Source organism: Rana temporaria, chromosome 8 (assembly GCF_905171775.1).
Source record: "Rana temporaria chromosome 8, aRanTem1.1, whole genome shotgun sequence".
Lineage (NCBI taxonomy): Eukaryota > Metazoa > Chordata > Amphibia > Anura > Ranidae > Rana > Rana temporaria.
The window spans coordinates 40,454,521-40,471,118 of NC_053496.1; positions in this window are offsets into that span (position 1 = coordinate 40,454,521).

Here is a 16,598-nt window from a genome sequence, read left to right on the forward strand (position 1 = left end):
TCAAGTCGAGTCCCCACTTCCCGCGCTCAGTTCGAACGCCTCCGCCGACATATACCGAGTGCAGTACACTCAGGTACATTCGGCAAGGCTCGACTTCGCTCACGCTCACGCTCTGACGTTTATGCGTGAGCACGAGCGAAGCAGAGACTAGCCGAGTGTACTGCACTCGGTATATGTCGGCGCAGGATTTCAAACTGAGCGCGGGAAGCGGCTATCTGCGTATATCGCGCACCCACGATTTCCCGTGGAAAAAAGTGCGCGATATACGCTGATAAATACGGTACACATTTTCCCCCATGCTGTAATATACACATTTGCCCCCATGCTGTAATATACACACTTGCCCCCATGCTGTAATATACACATCTGCCCCCATACTGCAAGAATATACACATCTGCCCCCATGTGTACATTACAGCATGGGGGCAGATGTGTATATTCTTGCAGTATGGGGGCAGATGTGTATATTAAAGCATGGGGGCAGATGTGTATATTACAGCATCTGACCCCATGCTTTAATAATATATACACACACATCTGCCCCCATGCTTTTATATACACACACATCTGCCCCCATGCTTTTATATACACACACATCTGCCCCCATGCTATTATATACACACACACACACATCTGCCCCCATGCTTTTATACACACACATCTGCCCCCGTGCTTTTATACACACATCTGCCCCCGTGCTTATACACACATCTGCCCCCGTGCTTATACACACATCTGCCCCCGTGCTTATACACACATCTGCCCCCGTGCTTATACACACATCTGCCCTCGTGCTTATACACACATCTGCCCCCGTGCTTATACACACATCTGCCCCCGTGCTTATACACACATCTGCCCCCGTGCTTATACACACATCTGCCCCCGTGCTTATACACACATCTGCCCCCGTGCTTATACACACATCTGCCCCCGTGCTTATACACACATCTGCCCCCGTGCTTATACACACATCTGCCCCCGTGCTTATACACACATCTGCCCCCATGCTTATACACACATCTGCCCCCAAGCTCTAATATAAAGAATGCTTCGTCCGCTCTTACCTACATCAGGCAGACCCGTCGGCAGAGAGGCTGATGGACACGCGCGCGCGGGAATATAATACTAGCAGGGCGGGCGATGATGACGTCAGTGCGCCGCTACTTGGGCCAAGATGGCCGCGGCTCCGGAGCTAGGCCGAAGCCGCGGCCTTTCCTATGGGCGAGACCGCGGAGCTCACTCCGCGGATCGTCGATCGATCAAAATTATTTTCGTCGATCAAAGAAATTAACGATTAATCGAACAATTAATCGTTAATTTTCGCAGCCCTACATAAAAACAATCATTGCATCAGTTCAGCTGCTTGATTGTTCTGTACTTGATGGAAGTGGTTAAAGCGTTAAAGGAATTTGTTTTTTTATTTATGCAGCGCCCCCTTACTTTCAGTATGGGCACTACGCTAAAGTTAGTGGGGAATGGGAGAGTTATTTTGCTCCCATTCGCAATTTGTTAAATTTGGGCTGCTGTCATTCCTGAACTGTCCTGTAGGTCAGTCTGCGCTCCAGGGGTGTCGTTTCCACCCCTGGGCGATAGGTGGCGCTAGAGGGGTTCTGGCAGAGCCGATTTTCCCCAGCAGCCAATTAGAGGAGTTTTCCCTCGCGGAGCATGCTGGGAGAGAGTAAATCTGTGGCAGACGCCATTTTCTTTGGTTCTTCGCGGGTTCCTGGTGCGGCACCCACCTTTGGGGTGTGCGCATCGACGGACCCCGGCGATGGCCTTCCAGGCCGGGGTCGCATTCTATGCGGAGCTCCATGTTCCTGAGAGGGGCCCCAGTGACTTACTGGGTCCCCCACTTTGCTGGGCTTGGGGCGAGCCATCTGGGATTTGGTGACCGGAATGCTGACAAGTGCTCTTTGCTGTCATCCGGTGACCTATGTTTAATCTGCTGGGAGGATTCGCTCAATTCGTCCATTTGGCTCATTCGGGTAATGGGCCTGTGGCGGAGGCCTTAGAGCCAGGCCTGTGGCAGGGGTCTGTTCCTCCCGGCAATCTAGAGTGACATTTCGGCTGCCAGGCTTGTGGCGGGGGTCTGTCCGGGAGCGCTTCGCCCACTCTGGCTGGAGTGGCGATGAACTGTATCCACTACTACTGTGCTACTGGGAGCGGGATTGCTCTGTTCATATCCAGGCCTGATACCGCAGGTTCTCTATCGCTTCATCAGCCTTTCCTTCTTACTCCATGTTGATGTTGGCTGTGTTGGGCCGAAAATGAAGCATTTGAGGACCTTTGTTTATTGACTGGACGTTCGCTCACTACTCTACTCTACTCCACTCATCAATTACACCCCTAGACAACACTGAGGTGACTTGATGCGCCGATCCCAACAGCAACCGGCGGCTCCTGCGGGGGTAGCGATACATTTAAAATAACAAACATGTCATACTTACCTCCACTGTGCAGTTCGTTTTGCACAGAGTGGCCCCGATCCACTTCTTCTGGGGTCCCTCGGCGGCTGTCTCTGGTCCTCTCCGCAAGTACTCACCACAGTCATGCGAGAGCTCTCATGGTGGTCAGTAATTGCGGGCACACTCCCGTGATACAGCGAGCGGCCATAGCCGCTCACTGTATCACTCGGCCCCGCCCCGTCACTGGATGTGATTGACAGCAGCGCCAGCCAATGGCTGCGCTGCTCTCAATCCATCCGCTCTAGCCAATCAGCGGCCAGGCTGAGCGGCGAAGAGGATATCGGGACCGCGCGCTGGACTTTCGAGGGGTCAGGTAAGTATAACGGGGGCTCAGGGAGGGGGCCGGCAGCATCTGATGTTTTTTCATCTTCCTGCATAGATTGCATTAAGGTGAAATTTTTTTTTTCTTTACAACTCCTTTAATAACTGTCATTTTTGATTTTCGGCTAAGTGAATCCTGCATTTTCAGTTTCTGCATCAAAATGTTTCCATTCGGTGCACCCTTAGTTAATTCTATTTTATTTTGTATTAATTGCTGGTATTGGTAATTTTATTGTTGTTATTGTGTCTTGTTTTCCTTTGTTATTGCGATTTTGCACTGTTTAGGAGATATTCACACGGCAGCCGGTGATGTCACTGCGCATGCGCTCTGAAGGAATGGCATACCGGCGCCATCCCTTCAGAGCTCCGTGCCACAGCCGTGACTCCCGCGTGCATGCACGGGAGTGACGTCAGCGATTTGGCCAATCAAACGGATGGAGCACCCGAAACTGGAAGGAAGACCAGGTGAAGATGGAAGACCTGTCAGCAGGAGGGCTTCATTCTAAGGTAAGCATTAGGGGTGCACTGAATGTTTTTTTTGGTGCCGAAACCGATACCAAAAATGAAAAATACACTAGGCTGAAAACCGATACCGAGAATGACCGATACCGAAAATTTATGTTTTAAAAAAATATTTTTATTTTTAATAAAATGTATACATTTATATAACACATTGCTAATAGTATTAGCAACATTTCCATGTGGTGCACCTCTAGCAGATATGATGCAGGAGATGTTCAGAGACTGGGGACATGGTACAGGAGATGATCAAAGACTGGGGACATGGTACAGGAGATGATCAGAGACTGCAGACATAATTCAAGATATCAATGCAGCCTCACCAGTGCCCGTCAGATGCAGCCTGCCTGTGTCCCCAGTGCAGCCTGCCTGTGTCCCCAGTGCAGCCTGCCTGTGTCCCCAGTGCAGCCTGCCTGTGTCCCCAGTGCAGCCTGCCTGTGTCCCCAGTGCAGCCGGTTTGTTTTCCCAGTGCAGCCAGCAATGTCCCCAGTGCAGCCAGCAATGTCCCCAGTGCAGCCAGCCTGTGTCCCCAGTGCAGCCAGCCTGTGTCCCCAGTGCAGCCAGCCTGTATCCCCAGTGCAGCCAGCCTGTATCCCCAGTGCAACCAGCCTGTGTCCCCATTGCAGCCTACCTGTGCAAGGGAAAAGAGAGGAGAGCCGCCGCCGTCGCCTGGTTGATTAGAGCGCCGGGAACATAACAGCTTTCATTTCAATAGCTGTGTTCCCCGCCACGCGCCATCATAAAAAGCCCCTCCCCCTTATCCGGGGGAACTTTGATAGACAGATTGGACGGGTGATCTGTCTATCAAAGTGCGCAGGCAAAGAGGAGGGGCTGTATGTGACGGTGTGCAGCGGGGAACACACAGCTATTGAAATGAAAGCCATTATGTTCTCGGGGCTCTAATCGACCAGGCGGCAGCTCTCCTCTCTCTTCTCTGCGAGTGGGATTTTTGAGGGCTGCGCTATACTACTATCTTTTCACTCACACACTGTGCAGCGTGTTGGCTACAGGGGCGTGTCTGATAGCGAGAGGGAGGAGGAGAGAGCAGAGGACTAGGGCGCGCCACAACGACACCCCCGTAATGGGCGGCACCACCCCTGCCCCATTTTCAGCTCCATTATCTGCTTTTTTTCTCTTTCAGCAAAGTGACGAAAAGGCCATTTTCATCCGATATGTTTCGGCTGCCGACTTTTCGGTGCATCCTTAGTTAGCATGTCTTAATGTGCTAGTATGTGATGCATACTAGCACATTATACCGTTGTCTTGCAGGGTTTTTTTTTTTTTTATGGTGTGATTTACTATTGCTTTAAAGTATTCTGAATCTTAGCACATATTATTATCAAAATCATTGGTACCACATGTGTACACCCCATCAACATCCACTGGGTGGGCAGACTCAGGGGATCATTAGAAGAAAAGTATTACCTGTCAGAGTCAGAAATCTAAATGTTGTAATGGCCCCAAGACAAATTAAACATTGTAGGCAGGACAGTAACTAAGTGGTTAGCACCTCTGCCTAGCAGCACTTGGGTCGTGGGTTTGAATCCAAACCATGGCACTACCTACCTGGAGTTTGCATGTTCTCCCTGTGGGAGGCCCTGGTTTCCTCCCACACTCCCAAGACATGCTAGTCGGCCCAAGTATGTGTATGTATAAATGTGAGTTAGGGACTGTTCAGACTTGTTCTGTATATTTTTTGGCATCAATGGGCTTACTGACTGGGGATTCTATCTTGCTGCATTTGTGGCTAAGTTACCCACATGTGATCAGAGGGTACGGAAGCTGGGGGAAGGTTGATATTTCCTTCTGTTGAAGGCATGACCATGATGCCAGGTCAATACACGGTGGTGAATGTAAAATGTTGGGAAGATATTTCACTCTGTTCTCAAGTTGATTTAAATCAAGATTAAAATTATGATTTAAATCACTAGTAAAAAGGCTTGATTAAAATCATAATTTTTAAACAGCAATTGTCATCTCTGTCCCGCAGCTGCTCCTCCTCTGACACGCTGTTGCCTCATTGACTGCCCCATTAATTAGAATTAGAATTAGGTAATTAGAATTTTTTATATTTGCAAACAAAATAAAGGTTTCCTGTTTAGAATAATAAGCTGTCAGGTTAGTAAAACAGCAATATCAGAACTGATTCAATCACACAGTTTTCAGTTTACATAGATTTGCAAAACAATGGGATAAAGGAATATTCCTGAACTTTGTTTTATCTCGTGGTTACTGTTAAATTGTGTGAATGCATCAATGCAGTGCATGTTATCTCAGCTTGCATTCATTGAATTGAGTTTAATAAAAATATAAATATTGCAGAATATACAGCCTCATGCTACATAACTAAGCTCCATTTCATGCGGAATAAATACAATTATTATTTGTATCTTAAATAGAAAACTATCTTTAGAATCCAAAAGCATTTAATAAATTTGATAAAAATAAAAAAATAAAGTGTGTTTTATATATATATATATACACAGTATTTATCGGAGTATTGCGCGCTCCGGCGTATAGCGCGCACCCCTAATGTGGATCCGCATTCCTGTAAGAAAAACATTTTAGTACTTACAGTTTTGGTGTCTTGCGCGGCGTCCATCGGCGGCCTCGTCGGGTCCGGCGTCCGTCTGCGGCTTCGGTGGTGTCCTCGTCGGGTCCGGCGTCCTTCTGCGGCCATCGTGGTATCCTCCGCCGCTCGATCCCCGCGGTGAGTTTGAACCACTGCGCCGGCATATACCGAGCGCAGTACACTCAGGTATAGTCGGGCAGGCTCGGCTCCTCTCGCGGTCACGTCCTGTGCGTCCAGGACGTGACTGCGAGAGGAGCCGAGCCTGCCCGACTATACCCGAGTGTACTGCGCTCGGTATATGCCGGCGCAGTGGTTCAAACTCGGCGCGGGAAGCGGCGTATATCGCGCACCCACGATTTTGCCCTGATTTTCAGGGCAAAAAAGTGCGCGTATACGCCGATAAATACGGTATATATGTATATATATATATATATATATATATATATATATATATATATATATATATATTTGGTTTTTATCTACCCTGACCCTGGCATTGCATTATTTGACCTGTTTTTGACAAACTAAAGGGTGACCATTACAAATCCTTCTATAAAAAAGGTAAAATGCATAGGAAATTTTACGATGAGAACTTTTTTCAAAAGAATGTTTTTTTTCTCTGACACTTAGGGCCAGATTCACAGCAGAAATACGCCGGTGTATCTACTGATACGCCGGCGTATTTTCAAATTTGCTGCGTCATATCTTGATTTGGAATCCTCAAACCAAGATACGACGGCTTTTGGCATAGATCCGACAGGCGTACGGCTTCGTACGCCTTCGGATCGTAGGTGTAATTCTCCGGCGACCGCTGGGTGGAGTTTGCGTCGTTTTCCAGCGTCGGGTATGCAAATTAGCTGTTTACGGCGATCCACGAAGGTACGCGCGTTCGCCGCATTCTCTTACGTCGTCGCTAGTCGGTTTTTCCCGTCGCAAACTTAAGCCTGCTATTTCATGGCTTAGATTTAGACCAGCCATGTTAAAGTATGGCCGTCGTTCCCGCGTTGAATTTCAAAATACGCCGGAGCGCAGCTATGTGAATCTGGCCCAATGTGATTAGTGGAGCTCTCAAATAATTATCCAAACACGTATTACAAGCAAGCCATGTTCAGATGTTTGAAAAAAGATAATTAGATAAGGTATAAGTAAAATATCGTTCAGGCTAGAATAGACAACATTATCATCCATGATCCTATTAATAGAGTGAGTCCACTTTTGGAAACCACATAAAAATCTAATGCTGAAACATACAACATAGGTGGCATACATGGAATACATGGAATAGAAGTAGTTCTAGAAGCACGTCTTCTGCACCGGTCTGTCACGCACTCCTCATTAAATCTCAGTAAGTATACAATGTGCAAAGGGATGCCTTTTATTCAGCCAGTAAACAGGTTGACCTGCAGATTTTTCCCTGATCCCACATTGTTCTCTGCTGCACTTGATGGAAAGAATGTCTCTTCTCAGTGTAGTAGAGTAAAGGGGCATTGAATCTATTTTTACACATGTTGACATCAACACAGGCAAACAGCAGAGAAACCATAAGCCTCAGCAGACCATAAAACAGATTCAAAACATTTTGTAAAGGGTCATTCTCACCAATGCCTCCAATATTGCGTTTTGAAGTAGTATGCTTTTTAATGCATTTTCAGCTGACCAGGATGAAATGCAATGTAATTACAGTAAGCACAACCTTTGTCCAATACACGGCAGCACATTGAGGGTAATGAACCAACTGCAAAAGGGACAATTTTAGAACACTATGCATTTTTTCTGCACGGAAAGACAATAAATGGCACTACAGCCAACAAGAATACACCCCAACAGGAAGTAAGTGGAACATTCTAGGGTACACAAGGCACAGACTTGTGCCCTCATTTATTAACTAATTTAAAGAATATCTAAACACCCCTAAAAAAATATATATATATTGCCATTTACTATTCCTTAGATTAGCATTTCTAAGCCTTTTTTCGGTCAAGGCACCCTTTAAAATTCTGCACAATCTTGAGGCACCCGATTCTAAAATACCGTATATACTCAAGTTTTTCAGCACATTTTTTTGTGCTGAAAATGCCCCCCTCGGCTTATACTCGAGTAAACTTTTTGCGCCCGATCTCCCGGACTTTAGGGACCCTGTACTGGCCGGCCTTAGGTCCTCTGGGCCCCACTCTTACTCTACAAGTGTGCAAAGTTTGTTATCCGGGGGACCTACGGCCGGGAGCACCGATTTTTCAAAGCCGGGCACCCCTTCAATAGACTCCCATGTTAAATGGTAATTTCTCTTTGGGGACCCAGTACCAGCCGGTAGTAGGTCCCCTGGACCCGGGACTTGGCACACATGTAGCCCTATTTCTCCTCTACAAGTGTGCAAAGTGTGTTGTCTGGGGGACCTACAACTGGGGAGCACCGATTTTTCACCCCTTCCATAAACTCCCATGTAAAACGTCAGTCTAGTCATGGACACAGTGAGGCATGGGCACAGTGAGGCATGGGCACAGTGAGGCATGGACACAATGAGGCATGGACACAGTGAGGCATGCACATGGACACAGTGAGGCATGCAGATGGACACCCTAGGCTTTTACTTTTTGTGGTAAAATTAGGTGCCTCGGCTTATAATCGGGTCGGCTTTTACTCGAGTATATACGGTAACTAAAATAGTAATTTTACTTAAAGCAGCAACATCCACATGTGCAGTACACCCAACATTACAGGCGATTTATTCTTCTAAAGCAAATCCACCATTGCACACTGGTAATGACTAGTATTTCAGTGTTTCGGTTCTCCCTCATTTAGCGAATGTAACTCGCTGATGAGAGGGGGCAGGGGAGGGGCTAACAAGGATGCTGTACAGGCCCCCGACCTCCTCATCAACTGATGACCTTATTGGTTGTTAGGACGCCGATGGCTGGAAGGTTGTTTTGGTGCACAATGGCTTTGTGTAACTAAAATGCAGGCTTAATCCACCTGCTTCCTTGTATACCATTTTTAGGCAATTTTTAGGCATTTTGCCAAGGCACTTCTGAAGAAACCCGAAGGTATTCTGGTTGAAAAAGGCTGCCTTAGATAAAGTGGCTGACATACGCCGGCGTAAAGTTAGCAGGTGTAAGTCATGTTAGGTATGGACGTCGGAAACGTACGAACAGCGTCAAATTTTACGTCATTTGCGTAAGTCGTCCGTGAATGGGGCTGGACATAAGTTACGTTCACGTCGAAAGCATTGACTATTTGCGCGTAATTTTGAGCATGTGCACTGGGATAGGTTCACGGACGGCGCATGCGCCATTCGTTAAAAGTGTCAATCACGTCGGGTCACTATTCATTACCATAAAACACGCCCACACCAGCCTACTTTGAATTACGCGGGCTTACACCGGCACAGTTACACTACGCCGCCGTAAATTTGGGCGCAAGTTCTTTGTGAATACGGAACCTGCCTCACTAAGTTACGGCGGCGTAGTGTATCTGAGATACGCTACGCCCGCCTATAGATAGGCGTGTCTACGAGAATCTGGGCCATTCTTTCTATGGATGGAGCCATAGGCCCAGATTCTCGTAGACGCGCCTGTGCCGGCGTAAGCCCGCATAATTCAAAGTAGGCTGGTGTGGGTGGGCGTGTTTTAATGTAAAAACACGCCGTCCGTGAACGTATCCCAGTGTGCATGCTCAAAATTACGCCGCAAATAGTCAATGCTTTCGACGTGAACGTAACTTACGTCCAGCCCCATTCACGGACGACTTACGCAAACGACGTAAAATACGACGCTGTTCGTACGTTTCCGACGTCCATACCTAACATGACTTACCCCTGCTTTATGAGGGGTAACTTTACGCTGGTGTATGTCTTACGTAAACGACGTATATTGATACGCCGGGCGCACGTACGTTCGTGAATCGGCGTATCTAGCTCATTTGCAAATTTGACGCGGAAATCTACGGAAGCGCCACCTAGCGGCCAGCGTAAATATGCAACTAAGATACAACGGCGTAAGAGACTTACGCCGCTCGTATCTAAGCCGAATTTATGCGTAACTGATTCTAAGAATCAGGCGCATAGATACGACTGCTCTCATTGGGACTTACTCCGGCGTACGTGGCGATACGCCGTCATAAGTCCTTTGAGAATCTGGGCCATAGTTGTTACATGGTTACATGGTGGATAGAGAGGACTAGTTATTTTCAGGATAAAGATAAGTATGTTTGTACTTTCTTATCAACTCACAAGAAGTAACAAGGACACAGCATTTTTGACAAAATCAAAAGGTATTTTTAGTACTTGCTGAAAATGTTCTTAGTCTGAAAAATGAAAGCTAACGCAGCTACCAAATTTAAAGTGGTTATTATTATTATTATTATTATACAGGATTTATATAGCGCCGACAGTTTGCGCAGCGCTTTACAGCATTAGGGCAGACAGTACAATTAAAATACAAGGGGAATCAGAGAGCCCTGCTCGTTAGAGCTTACAATCTAGGAGGGAGGGTCAAGTGATACAAAGGGGTAAAATAGAAGTGCAGTTGTTAGATGAAGGCAGGATAGGCTTCTCTGAAGAAGAAAGTTTTCAGCGATCGCCTAAAAGTGGAGAAATTTGGAGACAGTTTGACAGATTGGGTTAGGGAATTCCAGAGGCTGGGCAAGGCTCGGGAGAAGTCCTTGAGGCGGATATGTTTGGAGGTGATGAGGGAGCTAGAGAGAAGGATGTCTTGGGAGGAACGAAGAGGGCGATTAGGTTGGTATTTTGAGACTAGGCTAATGATGTAGCTGGGGGCAGAGTTGTGGGTGGCTTTGTAATTTATTGTTAGTATTTTGAATTTAATTTGTTGAAAACCTCAGACATAAAAAATAAACAAAGGGCATCCCCCTCCTAATTGTCTAATCTGACATCTCAGCCTCCTGGAAACGCTGCACCCCCTCCAGGACACAGCAGATGACTCATACCCTTGGTTATGGCTCATACCCTCAGCTTTATGTTTCTCTAAACCTGTGAAGAGGAGGGTGTGTTTTACTTTCTTCCAATCAGCTCTCGGATTACCCTGATCTCTGTGCTTTAACTCTGCGTGTGTGACGTTAGATCCCTGCCCCCTGCTTTCTGCTTCTGACAGATGCTGTAAAAAATGTGTTTCAGAAGATGATAGAGGGCTGCAGATAAACATGTACAACTTATGTAGGAGAATTTGTTTCATCTCTGTGAATCACCTAAAGCTTGTCACTTCACTAGGTATATGTAATGCCGCGTATAGACGGTCGTTTTTTGTGATAGAAAAAAACGACGTTTTATGTGATGAAAAAGCACTAATTAAAGCGGGAGTTCACCCATTTATTAAATTTTTCCCCTTAGATTCCTGCTCGTTCGGTCTAGGGGAATCGGCTATTTGTATTAAAATATGATCCGTACTTACCCGTTTTCGAGATGCATCTTCTTCCGACGCTTCCGGGTATGGGTCTTCGGGAGCGGGCGTTCCTTCTTGATTCCTTCTTGATTGACAGTCTTTCGAGAGGCTTCTGACGGTCGCATCCATCGCGTCACTCGTAGCCGAAAGAAGCCGAACGTCGGTGCGGCTCTATACTGCTCCTGCGCACCGATGTTCGGCGTCTTTCGGAAAATCGTGACGCGATGGATGCGACCGTCGGAAGCCTCTCGGAAGACTGTCAATCAAGAAGGAACGCCCATTCCCGCAGCCCATACCCGGAAGCGACGGAGAGGATGCATCTCGTAAACGGGTAAGTACTGCACATATTTTAAAACAAATAGCCGATTCCCCTAGACAAAACGAGCAGGAATCTAAGGGGAAAAAGTGCCCTCTAAGGGTGAACCACCGATTTAAGTGTGAAACGCGTCGGCTGTTTTTGATTTCTGCTGTGTATTTGCGGTGTTTGCTCATGTTCTTTCAATAAAGACAACTCAAGAGTTCTTTGGTGTGCGGCCGTCCATCCGTCCTTTGCTACTTTCCAGAATGAATGGTAGCCCTGCATGTTTTTGCCTGTATAAGGTCTTTCCAGGAAAGGATGCTGAAGTTAGAGAGAATTTATATTTGGAGATTTCTCTGGTTGAATACAAAAATACAAAGCTTCCTCTGATTGCCTGAGGCAGAGGCAGGCAGATGACGTCAAAAGGAGAAAAAAAAGAAGACTGTATTATATGATCAAATTAATGTAACACAACTACAAGTCAAACATACTGAAACAAATAGAAAAAACTTGCAAACACTTTGGAAACACCTGAAAAAAAAATTGTTCATGTGACTTCTAAAAACGTTGTAAGTGAAGTTCTAAATACTGCTAAAAACTATTTTTGTATTGTCAAATGTGGATAAAAAAAAGTCTGACATCATCAATCCACTGTCAATACAATGTCTCTACATTTGTATCAATTCAAAGTGAGTGTTAAATTGTTATTAAATCATCTGACTAGCTTGACTAGCAAACAACCTCTGTGATATAAACAGGCTGGGTTCACACGATTGCGAATTGTATGCAGGTTTCCCCCGCATCCATTTCGCATTGCAGGAGACTGTAACCAGCTCTCTAAGGAGCTGCTTCACAAATCTCCACAGCTGCTTCCGATGCAAATTGCACAAGAGCCCATTTTGGTCCATTTCAAGTATGAATTCAGCCTAAAATTCGGGCTGAAATCGGACCTGAAATGGTGAATGGGAACAGCAGAACTCCTGCTGTGAGGCCCCGTACACACGACCGAGAAACTCGACGGGCAAAACACATCGTTTTGCTCGTCGAGTTCCTTGTTCGGCTGTCAGAAAACTCGTCAAGCCAAATTTTCCCATTGCCTAACGAGGAAATAGAGAACATGCTCTCTATTTGGCTCGACGAGTTTCCCGACGGGTTTCTCGGCGAAAAGTGTACACACGACCGGTTTTCTCGGCAGAATACGTCTCCCATCGAGTTTCTTGCTGGATTCTGCCGAGAAAACCGGTCGTGTGTACGGGGCCTGAGACACAGTATGCTACAGAGTGAACCCAGCCTCATGGTTTTTCTATCACCAAAGGCAAAAGCAGTACAATTTAATGACATGGAGACTGGTTGTCTGTTATTGACACCTTTCTTTTTTACGAGTGCACAAATATTTGCAGGAGTTCGATTCTCTCAGCAGAGAAACGAAAATGGCAACCAGCATACTGTGTGTTCAACATTGAAAGCCTTTTCATCAGGTTACTTGGCTCACATTTCTTTCACCAAGACACCTCAGACAAATTACAGCAATGTTTTTTAATAATTAAAGGCTAAATTCACCCTTTGAATATATGGACTATGCAGTCAAGTGAGCTTGGTAGGTTAAAATACAATGTGCAGTTTTGAAGAAATAATGGTTAAAGTAATTGTCCTACCTGTAAGCCATTTGTGGCAACCCCCAACCACCACAGGTAGCTACAGAGCATGAGCAAGGATACACTAGGGTTCGGGGATCACAGGAACACAAGTGAGTCTCTGGTAGCACAGGGATCTTGCAGTCACTGAAACAAAAGAGTGAACGTCTCTTGAAGCATTGGAGTGCTGGGAAAACAGGATTGAGTGTTTCTTGTAGCATTGGGGTGCTGGGAACACTGAGGCTCGATTCACAGTAATGCGTTTTTTGGTGCATTTTGCGTTTTGCAGAAAAGCAGGGAAATTTTTTAACATGGGTTCCTATGGAACATGTTCACATCAATGCTTTTTTGTGCCTCTGCGTTTTTGGAAAGGGTCGGGGACTTTTTTTCCCGCGTTTTCATTTTTTTAAACCTGTTTATAGCTGGTTGTAAAATGGAATGTAAAAAAATTAAAATTGATGGGAAAAAAAACCCCTGCAAAACACAAATCGCGGCAAAAATGCAGTAAAATTGCAAGTCAAAAAACGCAGCAAGCACCGCAAAAAGCACTGCAAAAACTTTCAAAAGCAACATGCATAGGTGTGAATTGAGCCTAAATACAAGGATCACTGGATGCTCAAGTAGATGAGGAGGTGCACAAGAAATATGAAAGATGCTGAAGGCAGAAACACGGAGTATCACAGAGACACAAAGGAGATAGTCTAAGGCCCCGTACACACGATAGAATCCATCCGCTGAAAAATCCCAGCAAATGGGTTTCAGCGGATAGATCCTATGGTGTGTACACTCCAGCGGATCTGTTTCCGCGGATATTTCTCCCCTGGGATGGATTCCAGCAGATAAATATTTGCTGACATGCTAAACAAATCTATCTGCTGGAATCCATCCCAACGGATGGATCCGCTGGTCTGTATAGACACACCGGATCCATCCGTCCGAAGGGATCCCCCGCATGCGTCGTAATGATTCGACGCATGCGTGGAATTCCTTATATGACAGCGTCACGCACGTCGCCGCATCATAATCGCGGCGACGTCGCGATACGTCATCGCCAGAGGATTTCAGCCCGGATTTCAATGCGATGGTGAGCACACTCCATCGCAGAGAAATCCGCTGAAATCCTCGAGAGGATTTATCCGCGGAAACGGTCCGCTGGACCGTATTCGCGGATAAATCCTCTCGTGTGTATGGGGCCTCAGAGCCAGTTCACACCAGACGCAGTTCCGTGTGCTTTTTTCTGCACTAAAAATGCATGCACAGTCTTTTCTTTTTTTTTAAAAATGATTTATTTTAATTTTTTCCTTCACAAGGACAATCCTACAACATTACATGTGATATATCTCTACAGCCCTTCTATACATAACATCTTATTTACAATAACAATAATACCTCGGCTCTTTCCCATTTAATGAAGAAAAAAAAAAAGAAAAAGAGAGGCGAATAAGAAAAGAGAGCACAATCACTGAGTTTCTGTCCTTTTTTACATTCTCCTATATATATCTTAAAGAGGAGTTCCACCCAAATTTGTAACTTCCTCTTAACCCACTCCTCTCCCCCTTACATGCCACATTTGGCATGTAATTTTTTTGGGGGGGAGTGGGGGCTTCAGGAGGAGTGGGACTTCCTGTCCCACTTCCTCCTTCCGGGTAGACGATTAAGCCTAATCGCCTAGGCGATTAAGCTTAATCACCTACAGGAAGGGGCTGCTGTAGGCGATCGCCCAGGACACGTGACAGGTCCTCGGCGATCGCCTGTCCAATCAGACGGCGCCTCGCCGGGCTGTGCCGCTCGCGCATGCACAGTGGGTGCCCGGCCGTGAAGCCGAAAGCTGTCACGGCCGGGTGCCCACACTGAGCATGAAGACGCCGGCCGGCGAGGGGGGGCGAGGAGCGGAGCCCCGTCCGGCGCGTCGCTGGAGCCGTGGAGCAGGTAAGTGTCAGTTTATTAAAAGCCAGCAGCTACACTTTTTGTAGCTGCTGACTTTTAATAAACTTACAAAATTGGTGGAAAACCCCTTTAACAATTTGACCGCACTAGATTATTAATCTGTTGTAATGCCATGTCCTTGTTACACCATGCAGTCAGTTTCCGGTCAGTTTCTGCACCGGAAACTGACCGGAAATTGCATGGTGTGAACTAGAGCCATTGGAATACATGGAAAACACTGTGCATGCATTTTTAGTGCAGAATAAAGCGAACGGAACTGCGTCTGGTGTGAATTTGCACTAAAAATGCATGCAGTGTTTTCCATGTAATCCAATGGCTCTAGTTCACACCATGCAGTCAGCTTCCGGGCAGTTTCCGGTGCAGAAACTGACCGCAAACTGACCGGAACAGATTACAGATTACAGTACTGTATCAAATAATTTCACATCCCCTTTGTCCCTAGTGCTGATCGCCGCCATTAGTAGTAAAAAAATATTATTAATAAAAATGCCATAAAACTATTACCTATTTTGTAAACGCTATAACTTTTGCGCAAACCAATCAATAAATGCTTATTGCGATTTTTTTTTTTTTACCAAAAATATGTAGAAGAATACGTCTCGGCCTAAACTGAGGAAAAATTTTTTTTTTTATATATATTTTTGGGGGTTTTTTTTTTATAGCAAAAAGTAAAAAATATTGAATTTTTTTAAAATTGTCGCTCTATTTTTGTTTATAGCGCAAACATTTAAAACCGCAGAGGTGATCCAATACCACCAAAAGAAAGCTCTATTTGTGGGAAAAAAATACGCCAATTTTGTTTGGGAGCCACGTCGCACGACCGCGCCACTGTCAGTTAAAGTGACGCAGTGCCGAATCGCAAAAAGTGGGCCGGTCATTGACCAGCAAAATGGTCCGGGGCTGAAGTGGTTAAAAACTACTTTGCCTATACAGTAGCATTTACACCCCTCACATTTTTGTAAATATTTTATTGTATCTTTTCATGTGACAACACTGAAGAAATTACACTTTGATACAATGTAAAGTAGTGAGTGTACAGCTTGTATAATGCCGCGTACACACCATCACTTTATGTGATGAAAAAAAATGAAGTTTTTAAAAACGTCACTTTAATTGACTGTGTGTGGGGGAAAACGTTGTTTTATGTCTTGTAAAAAAACGACCAAAAAAAATTGAAGCATGCTTCAATTTTATGTGTCGTTTTTCAAAAGTGCACTTTTTACTTCACAGAAATTGACCATGTGTAGCAAAAAACGTCGTTTTCTAAGATGTTTTTTCATCCACGCATGCCCAGAAGCTACTTATGAAGCGAGCTTCAATGGTAAAACGTGGTGGAACGTAACCTCACTTTGCAAGAACATTGTGAGAAAAACGATGGTGTGTAGGCAACTTCGTCTTTGAAAATTGAAGTTTCAAAAACGTCATTTTTTACTTCACAGAAAGTGT